Genomic DNA, 9253 nt, shown 5'->3' with positions numbered 1-9253 from the left:
GCAGATGTGCTCCACCCCTTCTTGCTCCATTTCTTTATCTTTTTCCTTTTCCCCCCGACCCTCACACTTCCCTTACCCCCTTGGCCCCGCCCACTCGCTCCGGGTCCCGCCCCTTGGCCGGCCCCGCCCACACAGCCCCGAGACCCCGCCCCCCGCCGATTGCGCCCTTCCCATTGGCTCCTGCTGGCGCCACGTGACGCGGCGGCGGCGCGCGCGGGGGCGGGGCCGGGTGCGCGGGCGCGCTCGGGGCGGCGGCGGCGGCTGCATGTGCGGGCGGGGGGCGGCGAGCGGGGCCGGGCGGGCGGCGAGCGGAGCCGGGCGCGGGGCGAGCGCAGCCCAGAGGAGCCGAGCGGAGCCGGCGGGCAGGTTAGTGCGCGGGCGCGGAGGCGGGCGGGTAAGGGGAAGCGGCGGCGGCGGCTGCACGTGTGTCCGCCCGCGCAACAATGCGGGCGGGAGGGGTCCGTGCGCCGCCGGCTGCGGGGCTACCGCGGCATGCGGAGGAGGCTGCGCGGTGCGATGTCCCCCCGGAGTGGGGTGATGGCTCCGCTGCAGCCATCCTGGGGTTGGGGGGGGGGGGGGCACCAGCGTGCGTGCCCCCCCCCAGCCCCCAGCGGGGCTACAGCACCGTCAGATTGAACCCAGAATTAAGGGAGGGGAGCTGCAGCCCCGTTGCGAGGGGTTCACGCACGCTGCTTCCTCCCCGCCACAGCCCCGCTGGGAGCCCACGCGCGATGCCGCAGTCCCCCACACCATGGTGCGGACGCGGAGCATCCCGGCAGACCCCATCCCGCCGCGCTCCGTGGGTGGGATGCAGCGTGGGCACTGTCAGGGCTCTGCGGGGCCTCTCCACCCCCGTCCGGGGCCGGACGCAGCGATCGGTGTCACAAGGGGCCCAAGGGGGGAAGCGCCGTGTTCCAGGCTGTCCGGTCTCGCCATCCCCATGGATGTTTCCCTCTTCGTGAGGAAACGGCGTCAAACGAATCGGGCTGCCCTGCATCGGTAGCTGCGGCAGGGATGGCCGCTCCTAGGTCGTGTTTGGAATAGGCTGCCCAGGGAGGTGGTGGAATCACCGTCCCTGAAAGCGTTCAGAAAACGTGTGGATATGGCACTTGGTGACATGGTTTAGTGGTGAACATGGTGGTGGTGGTGCACTGATGGTTGCACTTTGTGATCTTGGAGGTCTTTTCCAACCCGAATGATTCAGTGATTCTGTATTTGAGCACGTCTCGTTAGCCTAACAAGCCTTTCCTGGCCTGGCCATGGCGTGGGGGCTTGGGAATGCCAGTAGTTCCCATTCCCTGGGCAGGCAGGTCACAGAGCAGGAGGACACCCCATGCCATGCCTTTCTCTGCTGTAGGTATGGTGGATTGTTGCATGCAACTGGAATTACTAATCCAAGCAATTAGCTGGAATCTGTCAAGTTTGTGCTGCTGCCAGTTTCTCCAGTTCATTTGGTTACAGCTTCATCTTTCTGCTTGAAGGAGCTGAAACGTAAACGGGGCAACCGAGTGTCTGGGGCTGCTGGGTTGGGTTTATGTGCATCCTTATGGCCAAAGGAGGATCAGCAAGAAAACTGAGCCTTAATGAAGTGGTGTGTTTATTGGCAGCAGTGGAAAAAGCATAATGTGGATAAATGGGGCTGGTGGCTTTTCCGTATACGAAATGTCATGAATCTCCGTACCAGGTTGTGAGCTGGATTTAAATTCCACTGTTATAATGATCACTGATTTTTTTATCACATCGTTGCTAATAGCTAGTGTATGTTGAAAATGCTGCAGGTGGATTTAAAGCTGTGGGTTTGTGGACCTATACATGCAGGGACTTAACAGGTGCTGGCTGGCAGGGGCTGATGTAGCACAGTCTCTGACACAGCCACTTTTTGGGAATGTCAGATGCCACCAAATTTGACAGCTGGGCAAGTGAAGAGACTTTTAACCTTTGGTAAGTGCTCCAACCTGAAATTTCTTCCTCTTGAGAATATTAAAACATTAACTTTGGTTAACTTGTGTCAGTGTCTGCCATGAGCCATCGCCCTGTTGGCTCTGCCTAGAGAGAGGGCTGCTTGCAGAAGCAAAAAGCTTTTGTTACAACTATTTTATTTTCATATGTGCCTTGATAGCTCAAAAATCACTCGTCGGCTTCCAGTCAAGGCGATCCTGGATGAGAAGCATCCACTGGGATTGGCCTGTTAAGTTCATTTCTTTGATTTGACAGCAGAAGTGCCCAGAGAAACATCAAAAACCCCAAGATTTAGGCATGTTTCCAGCTCCATCATCCCCTGCAAGTCATGGAAATCAGTGGCTTGAAATCCATCAGCACTTGATGTTAAAACAGCAAACAGTAAACATCGTCTCCTATCAATAACTTTAATTATGGTTTGGGTTTTGTCTTAAATAGACACACGTTGTCATAGGGAATCAAAGTTTAGCATCCAGACATGCTCAGCGGGGTGGTAGCGTCTTTAGACAGGGTGTAACATGCTTTTATAGCGTAAATTAAAATAAAAAAGGGGTTTAGCAGCGTAGCATGCTGTTGTGTAAGAAAACTGCCAACTTTTGGGCTGAGACCGCATGGTTTCTGGGCATCGTGTGCTGCAGCGTGTTGGCGGGTGGTGTTCCCGGGCAGCTTTGGACGGGGAGAGCAAGTTCTACCGCTCTGCAGCTGAACCCTGATGGGGTTTTTCAACCATAAAATTAAGTGCAGAGGAGGCTTTGTGTGTGCCATGGATAGCCAAACCGAAAGCAAAAATAAACACCCGCGAAAGCTGGATTTTTTTTGGTCATCGACAGAAAAGGAAAGTGCCGGTCTAGGGCGGGTGTGAAGTCCCGTGTTCATTACGCTCCTAATCTGGAAAATACAGACTGTGGCACATGGCAGCAGCGTGTGTGGCTAATTTTACATCTTGTCCTTTTCCCTTCTGATTTAACCCAAAATTAAGTAAGGGAAGTAGCACCCATTGGCCTATTAAATGTTCATTTTTGCCAAGTTACGCCACTTTGCGAACACGAGACACGACCGGATTCCTGTGGCGAGGAGCCCTTAAAATTTCAACAGCTCTACCTATAAATATAGTCACCGTGAAAGGCAATCCGGCTTTAAAAGAAAAAAAAAGCAACCATGCTCTTTTTTTAGTCCCACTGTATCTGCCTGACTTCAGTGCCATGCGATGCATCTCCAGCCGGGTGGTGAAGCTGAGGCGATGTGGAACATTCAGTCTCCTAATTCCTCTTGCTAATATATATGAAGAATGGGTGCAAGCAGAGAAAAAAATTCGGTTTAGTTGCCCTGAAGATTTTTGGGGATGGGATGGTGGGGCTGGGTCTCTGCAGCCACATCATGGCCTTTTGCAGAGGGTGATTGCTTGGTCCTGGTGAGTTCCCAGGAGCTGCTGCACTGTGGGGCAGTGCAGGATGGAGCCTGAGGCATCCCTTGGACACAAAGCAATGTCCCAAATGAAAATTAAAGGGAAAAAAAAGGAAAGAAAGAAAGAAAGAAAGAAAGAAGCTGGCTGCCACCTCACCCCCGAGGTGTCTGGGCTCACCCACTGCTCTCTGATGCAATCACATCAGCCCAGGGAGCTCAGGGGCTGTTCTTGGACATGCCCAGGGTTGCCCAGGGACAGGCTGGCCTCGGGATTGGGTACAGCATATTCTGGGCATTCCTCCAGGCCAGTGGGACCCCCCACCAGCCCCAGATGATGCAGTGGGGTGATGGCCGCTGGCACATCCTGATGGAGAAGACAGCGCTGCCTGCAGGGCTGGGATTTAGGTGGAGAAGCTCCAGGGGAGGGTGGTTTTGCAGCTTAGTGATGCTTTTCAGCGTGCCCTGCACTCGCATGGCAAAAATCCACCTTTGTAGCCAGAGCAGCTGGGTCACCTTGCCTCACCAAAACCTGCTGGGTATGGTTGGGATGGGGCACGGGCTGGGAAGTGTGTGGGAGTGGGGCGGGAGAGCTCTGCGCGGGGAATTGCTGCGTGTGCACTTGGGCGAAGTGCTGAGCCTGGGCTGCGCGGGAGCTGCAGACAGAGCCCACACGTGACCGTCTGAATTTCAGATGATTGCTGGACCACTTTGCCAACAGCCTCTCACAGCTCATCAGCTGCAATATAACTTCTTTTCCCCCCACCCCGTTTTTTTTTTTTTATTTCCTTTCCCCTTCCCCACCCTGCCTTATTTCCAAGCTGAAGCAGAAGGGATGAGTATGGACACCGAGGGTGGCTGCAGCTGCACAGGGTTTGTATCCAAATGGTTTCCTGGAAGGCAAGTTTTTTTGTTGTTTTTCAATCTTAAAAATATTTTTACAGCAAGTGTCTCGTATCGGGGCTGTTTGGATGTCAGGTTTGGTTTCCCATGACATGGAGTGATTAGAAGAGGGAGGGAAAGGAGGGGCTGGGTTCTGCTTTACGTGCAGATCTCTCTGCAGCAGTATCATCGCCTATTGATGGTAAATGTGTTCCCTCTCATCTCTGCGATAGTTCTCGGAGATTTCCTCTTTTACGTCACTGCAGTTAATAAGATGTTTAACTTGGGAGCTGGGGGCGATGTGCTGTGTTATCGTGTTGCAAGGAGCAGGGGGGATGACGAGTTCCCGCACAGACTTGTGCTGGGAAGATCGTATCAATGCTGGGGAGAACAGCTGGGTTTGGAGTCAAACCACTGCCTTTCACCCTTAATGAACCTGACCTAGCTGCATCTCATTTTTTTTATCGTGACAATAATTATTTTCCTTCTAATACTGAGAGAGGCAACTCAGTCCTTTCTATCTGCTGCATTGCTGGAGTCAAGTGTGCACCTTGATTTTATTAAGCAAATTGTGTCTGCCTGGCTGGACTTTGGCTTTTTTTCCTCTTTTTTGGGGACCCCTGAAGCATTTAATGAGAGCACCTGATGGCTTTTTGTGGTGACACTGCAGGTGCAGTAACTGCAGAGCCTGAGCCCTCTCCAGGAAAGTCTTTGACTGTGTGTTTTGTGTGTCACTGGTTGATTATTGAGTTAAGAAAGTGTTGCTGTTGTACATGCCTTGACCAGGAATAAGCCTCCCTCCTGCCACAGTTTGCGAGGCCAGCTCGTTGAGAGCAGGCGAGTTGGTCAATAAATGCTCTGAGCAGCACCCTAGGGAGTTCTGAACCAAAATGGGAACACTTGTGTCCTTCAGCTCCTCCTTCCTTGCCAAGTTGTTTTCTTCCCCCAGCTCCTTCTCCAACTTGCCACTCAAACACTCTTCATTCTGCAGTGTTTTTCCACAAATGTTTTTCAAGCATGACAGCAGGGAGAAGAAAGCCACGAGTGCTGCAGGGGGCTGATGCCTATCAGGCCAGCCCTTACCTGTGGCTTTGGGGGCCCCTTCGCTTTGGTGACTTGGTGGCTGCAGGTGGGTTCGCATTTGGCGACTCTTGGGCTTGGAGCTCCTCTGTCTGCCACCAGACCCATCCCAGCCACCTGCACCTATTCCAGGTCTCCCAGCTCATCCCCAGGGCTTGAGTCAGGTGGGGTGGCCAGGGTGTCCCTATGTAGGTGTGGAGGGGGAAGGGCTCCATAACCCTCTCAGGGAAATGGGGACATGGAGGGCTTGCAGGAGAAACAACCACAGCTCTGTGGTGGCATTTTCCAACCTTCCATCAGGACCTGTCACTCGCTGTCCTGATGACATTTAGCTGATGACTTGCTGTCACTGGTTTTGCTCAATAACTCTTCTTTTAAAGACCAAAATGCTCCTTAAAAAACAACGTGCCACCAGCACGTGGGGATGTTGGTTTTTGGGAGGCTCACAGCTTCCCAGTTGTGCTTTTGCTCTGGGGAGGAAGCAACATGGTTGGGTGCAATTTTCAGCCCTCATGGGAACAGGGTCTTAAAAAATAACCCTACCACATCTCAGCTCACGCCCTCACTGCTGGATGTGGGAGTTAATTTTTCTCACTCCTGCCATGTACAGCAGCCCTTCTCTGTGCTTTTGCTGCGAGGTGGGACAAGGGGAGTTTTGGGTGCAACTCCAGGCAGTGCTGGCTCGGCACGTGTCCCCAAGCGTCCCAGCTGGGCAGCTGCCCGGGGCCCCCTTCATGCAAACGGGGTCAGCAGCTGGGAAATAGCAGAGCAAAGTGCCTCCCTGGTAATTCCCAGCTGCCGTTAAAGCGGCTTTAAAATAAATTCCCTCAAAGAGCAATTCCAAGTATTTGAGGGTTTGAACTTTTCCGGGGAAGGGTTTGGGAGCTGCCGGCTACCGCGCTGCACCCTGGCACGCCAAGGAAAGGCGCCAGGGCAATTGCTCTGATTATCCCAACGTCTAAGAAACACTTTTTTATTGTCTGTGTGATGTTTATTTATTAGCTGCTTGTGCAACACAACAGTTGGAGATGGGGCACTGCTGGAAGCAAAGTTGTGTTAAACTGGGAGGATGGCTGGCTGGGCAGTGACCTGGGCTGGAGGCAATGCCCAGGCTCAGTGACCCTCACCGTGCCGTCCTACCTGGCCACCAATGCTTACCCAGAGGTGCAGCCCAGCCGGGTGCCTCTCGCCGCACATTCCACGGCCAGCTCTGCTTGGTAACGTGGGCACAACAGGAAACAAACTTTGCAGCAAACTTTACTCCCCCAGAGCCCGTGAAGCTTGCTTAAAAAAAAACAACTTTGGAGCAATGTGGTCTTTCTTTTTCTCATGCTCATGAAAATTCTCATACCAAACCAGTAACCTCCACTGCCCCCGGTTCATTATTTTTTAAGGTGGCGTTAGGGGCATTTAAGGGAAGGCTTGTCCCAGCCTCTGTGTCCCCTCCTCTCCTACATCCCGTCATGGCAAATTACAGCTTCATCCATGCTTGTGTGACAGGCACTAAAAGGGGGAGGTTTGGTCAATAAACAGCAAAGTTGGTCTCATCCCTGAAAGGCTCTGAATGTCCCTGTGCTGGTGCTCCCCAGGGTGATGCATTGCTGCATTCCGGCTGGTGCAACTTTTTGGTCACGGGAATGTCCCCATGAGGCTGAGTACCCTGAGCTGGGGACAGCCAAACTTTTGCCTGCAGAGACAGTGCTGGGCTCTTGCCCAAGTCCCCTCTCCAGGGCCCTGGCACAAGTGCAAATGCAGCCAGGCTGAAGGCTGGTGGTTAAACCCATGATCCAGGTCACTCCTTACCCCTTTCAGTGCCCCAGACAATAAGGATGCTGATAGCGAGACTACATCCAGTTGGGGATATTGCACCTCTCTGAACAGTTCAGTGGGTTTGGGGATGAACTGAGCAATGTGGGCTAAAACCACCCTAAAAAAACCGTTGCAGCAGGTGGTTCTTCCCCACACACCCTTCATTGCCGTGGCTAAGCTGCTCCCAGCTCAAACTGATTTTGTTCATGGGCTGACCTTTACTCTGGCAGCTTCTTACTGAACTTTCTATCATATATGTAATTTTTAAATCTTTTTTTTTCTGTGTGGACATGACAGAGCTGTCTCCTGAGATGGCAGAAAACACATCTTTCCTCTTAAAGATGGGTAGGGAAACCTGCACGTGGCACAGGGAGTTGTGCTGTGGATGGGACAACACTGGGTGCAGTCCCAGCCCAAAGTTGCATCCACTGGACCACACACTTAGCTCCCTTTTTTTTTTTTCCCTCCCAAACTAATCCCTCCAGCCCCTTAGGCTTTTTTGTTGTTGTTGTTGTTGTTGTTGCTCCTCTCTGAATTCCTTCTAATTTGCAGGCTTGCTGCCAGCATCCAACGCGCTATAAAAAGGGGACTTGTTCTTCAAGCTTCCCTCTGGTACAGAGTGTTTGCACAAATAGCAACACGCTTGACAAGTAGGTCTGATTCCCCCTGCTATTACCGAAATGCTCATAGGGTGCTCGGGGAGTAGAGCCGCTGTCTCAAGACAAGCCAAGCTGAATTTCACACAGGGCCCTGAGCCCAATTCCCAGCCGGTGTTTAAGCTCCTGTCAGCTGGAAAAATGGAGCTGTGCGTTTTTATTTTCCTCCCTGTGCATCTTCCCTGTCTCTCCGAGAGCAAGTGGATGTGTTTGCATCCTGCCATATCCCACCAGCACAGGTGAGATGTGGGCTGTGGCTGCAGACCCATGTCCTGCTGAAGGCAGCCCCAGGGCCACCACCAGTTTTTGGCTGGTCCCCCCCCTCCCCGTCATTACAAGCAGCCGTGACACAAACCCCCCTTTGAGCTTCCTTCTCAAAACTAATGAGCTGTTTGACCCTGGCAAGTCCTCTGGGAAAGCTGTTGCTAGAGCCTTGCTGCTCGCACGGATACAAACTGCTCTCGTTTCCAGCTTAAATTTATTTGTGGATGACTCGTACCCATTTGGCCTTGTTCTTCTTGTACCCGCACTGGCTTTTAGCTTGGATGGCTCCTTTCCCTGCTCTGTATTTATCCTCTGGCAGGCTCTACCAAGTGCTGTAGGTCTGCCAACCTAAATGACCCCAGAGCTCCTGGTGAAACATGGCTGGAGGGGGTGTAAGGGCATCTAGGCTTCCTCATTCCTGCAGTGGAGACAGCCCCAGTGACTTGATTTGCAGCTCACCCATTGAAAAGGAAAATCCACCATGCTGCCTCTCGACATCCTCTCTGGGTATGGTCCCAGCCTGCAGAAGGACAACCCCAACCATCCTCACCACTGACAAAGGCTCTCTGATTTGAAACCATTATCTAATTTCATTTAGCACGCTTGTCTTTTGCAATGCAAAAGCCATTTTGGCAGAAGATGAGCATGTTTTTTTCCTGGTGCAGCCTTCAGTAGCACCCTTCTCTCTCCTTTCTGGTAGTGCCAGGGCTCGTGTTCCCAGCCATGCTAATCTCATGCTAATCTCAGCCCTGGTGTTGTGGAGCAGACATTTCCCATGCACAGCTGTGCCAGGCACTTTGCTCAAAGGCTGAAGTGGATTTACAATGTGGAAGTTCATCAGTGCAAAACACACACGTGGCTCCTTACCAGTGGTCGGCTTTTGGAAGTGTTGGACCATCCAGGATGGTATGGGAAGAGCTGTGAGGTGTTTGCTTTCCCCCCAGGATGCTAATTTCTCACCTTGGAGCTCATTTTCCCCATACTTTCTGCTGCCACATCTTTGCTGTGGGTTTTCTTTGCATGTTGATGCCTTTTATGTGCTTTCTTTGGGAGCTCTGTGCTTATTCCTGGTGATGCTGAGATGCTGGCTTATCCATCCTGATTTAGACCCCTGCCTTTTCCTTGGCAGGCAGAACTTGGCTGGTACCTTTGATGGAGGAAAGGATGCTCCAGGTGCCATCACTCACCAGCTCCTTATTTCC

At 52.6% G+C, this 9253-nt stretch overlaps 1 protein-coding gene across 1 annotated transcript in view; it reads left to right on the top strand.

Annotated features, from left to right (window-relative positions):
• The first annotated feature begins 258 nt into the window (after positions 1-258).
• Positions 259-9253, top strand: part of PTP4A3 (protein tyrosine phosphatase 4A3) — a 43077-nt gene continuing 34082 nt past the window's right edge. The window contains exon 1 of the mRNA XM_069005563.1: positions 259-366. The gene's annotated coding sequence lies outside the window, so the exon portion shown is untranslated. The remainder of the gene's footprint in view (positions 367-9253) is intronic.

Source organism: Aphelocoma coerulescens, chromosome 2 (assembly GCF_041296385.1).
Source record: "Aphelocoma coerulescens isolate FSJ_1873_10779 chromosome 2, UR_Acoe_1.0, whole genome shotgun sequence".
In the NCBI taxonomy this organism is placed as follows: domain Eukaryota; kingdom Metazoa; phylum Chordata; class Aves; order Passeriformes; family Corvidae; genus Aphelocoma; species Aphelocoma coerulescens.
The sequence above is the reverse complement of the archived record's forward strand: the minus strand, read 5'-3'. Positions and strand labels throughout refer to the sequence as shown.